The 2409-nt window shown below is 39.3% G+C and overlaps 1 pseudogene; it reads left to right on the top strand.

Annotated features, from left to right (window-relative positions):
- Positions 1 to 753, top strand: part of LOC115275881 — a 20072-nt pseudogene extending 19319 nt beyond the window's left edge.
- The last annotated feature ends 1656 nt before the right edge of the window (positions 754 to 2409 follow it).

Here is a 2409-nt window from a genome sequence, read left to right as displayed (position 1 = left end):
TTATCATAGTAAAGTCTGAGAGAAAATCTATCTCCTTCATGGGCTGTGCTCTGCAGATGGCTCTCTCCCTTGGTTTGGGCTCCACTGAGTGTGTTCTCTTGGCTATGATGGCCTATGATCGATATGTGGCCATCTGCAACCCACTGAGGTACCCCATCATCATGCACAGGGTGCTCTATGTGCACATGGCTGCTTGGTCGTGGATCACAGGCTGTCTGACCTCCCTATTGCAAACAGTCATGACAATGACATTGCCTTTCTGTGGGAATAATGTCATTGAACATCTTACCTGTGAGATCCTGGCCCTTCTTAAACTCGTATGTTCAGACATTTACATGAATGTGTTCATCATGACAGTGGCAAATACTGTTTTATTAGTGGTTCCTCTGCTGTTAATTTTCATTTCCTATGTTTTTATCCTCTCTTCCATCCTGAGAATTCATTCTGCTGAAGGGAGAAAGAAAGCTTTTTCTACCTGTTCTGCCCACCTGACTGTGGTTATCTTATTCTATGGCTCAGCCCTTTTTATGTACATGAAGCCCAAGTCAAAGGACACAAACCCTTCTGATGAGATCATTGGACTGTCATATGGAGTGGTAACCCCTTTGTGGAATCCCATCATCTACAGCCTGAGGAATAAAGAGGTGAAAGAAGCCATGAAGAAAGTCCTAAGCAGACACCTGAATTTATTGAAACCATGAAAGGCTTTGATATCTGAAGTGGAGAACTAGATCTTGACTTTTATATTCATGATGAGACTGAAAAACATATTATCATGACAGCTTTTATGTTTGCAAAGCCAAATTTGGGATTCTCATTCATTTCAATATAAAATGCTCATGTAAACCGTCTAAATAGTGCCTTATCCCTTGGGTTTCCATCAATAAGCAGGTCTGCTAATTGCTCCCATGAAGGTCATGATGCTGTTCATCAGGATGAATCAACCTCTCAACCTCAATCTCAATTTCTCTTTCCCTCTCTGTCTCTCTCTCTCACCTCCTTTCTCTTTTCTCACTTCTACTCACCTCTATCCTCCATATATTTCCCTTCTCCTCCTTTCTCTCTTCCTTCTCTCCTTAGTCTCTTTGAAGTGGACATCTGTTGCTTTTGTTATGCAACATCCCTACATAATGTCACTATAGAGTTTGCAGATCTGCACAATACATTAAAAAAATTATGAATATTTTTCTTTTTAGGAACCAAAAGCCCCCACTCTCAGTCCATGTTTTACAGGGTGGAACTGTCCTAACCCGCTGAAACTTAGGGTACGCATGGAAACAAGACTTGCCAAACATTAATTAATTAACTTTTTAAAAGTTTATTTCCTTAGTCATACTCGTTGCTATAGTTTAGCAAGTGACCTAAATCAGGCTAATCAGATACAATCCAAGAGCCCTGACCCAGTGTCAGAAAAAAATGATTCTTTCTGTAATGATCTCTCAATGGGTAGAATGTAAACCAAGAGCTCCTGCTGGTCATTCTTGTCAATATGCCAGAGAGACTGAGAAAGTAGAGCTGACATAGGCAATGTGCCTGATGATGCCATTCTAACTCCTGAAACCAATGATGGCTACAATCAGACTCATCTCTGTACAGTTTATTTATATGAATCAAATTAGCACTTTATGCAAAATTAATTTGTTAGACTTCAGCACATACATCCATATACATCTTAATTACTATATCTCCTTCATCTCCCTTTACTTATGGAGAACATAGTCAAACTCAAAAGCAGAGAATGGAATGGTAGTTAACAGGAGCTGGAAGAAGAGGAAAATAGGGAGTTGTTAGTCAAGGGGTACAAAGTTTCAGTTATACAAGATGAATAAGTCCTAGGGACCTATTGTACAAAATAGTGCCAATAGTCAACAATACTTGAAGTTACTTTATACTTTAAATTTTTCTAAGGGGCGCCTGGGTGGCTCAGTCAGTTAAGCATCCAACTTTCAGCTTTGGCTCAGGTCATGATCTCACGGTTTGTGGATTCAAGCCCCGCATCAGGCTCTGTGCTGACAGCTAGATCAGAGCCTGGAGCCTGCTTCGGATTCTGTGTCTCCCTCTGACTCTGACCCTCCCCTGCTCATGCTGTCTCTCTCTGTCTCTCAAAAATAAATTAAAAAACATAAAAAACAAAAACAAATTTTTCTAAGTGTGTACTTATATTAAGTGTTCTTATTGCAAAATAATAATAATCATAAATAAGAGGGTGGGAAGAAATTTTTGGAGGTGATGAATTGGTTTGTGACACAGACTGATAGTTTTACGAGTATATACTTGTCTCCAAATTCGAGTTTTGTACCTTAATTATGTACCGCTGTTTCAAAGTGCAAACTAACTGAAAATCCCCGGGAAGGATTTTACTTTACATAATAAAGAGTACATGTTAAAGTTTTAATGAACGTGAAATTA

The sequence above is a fragment of the Suricata suricatta genome, chromosome 13 (genome assembly GCF_006229205.1).
Source record: "Suricata suricatta isolate VVHF042 chromosome 13, meerkat_22Aug2017_6uvM2_HiC, whole genome shotgun sequence".
Classification (NCBI taxonomy): domain Eukaryota; kingdom Metazoa; phylum Chordata; class Mammalia; order Carnivora; family Herpestidae; genus Suricata; species Suricata suricatta.
This window is presented reverse-complemented; position numbering and strand designations above follow the sequence as displayed.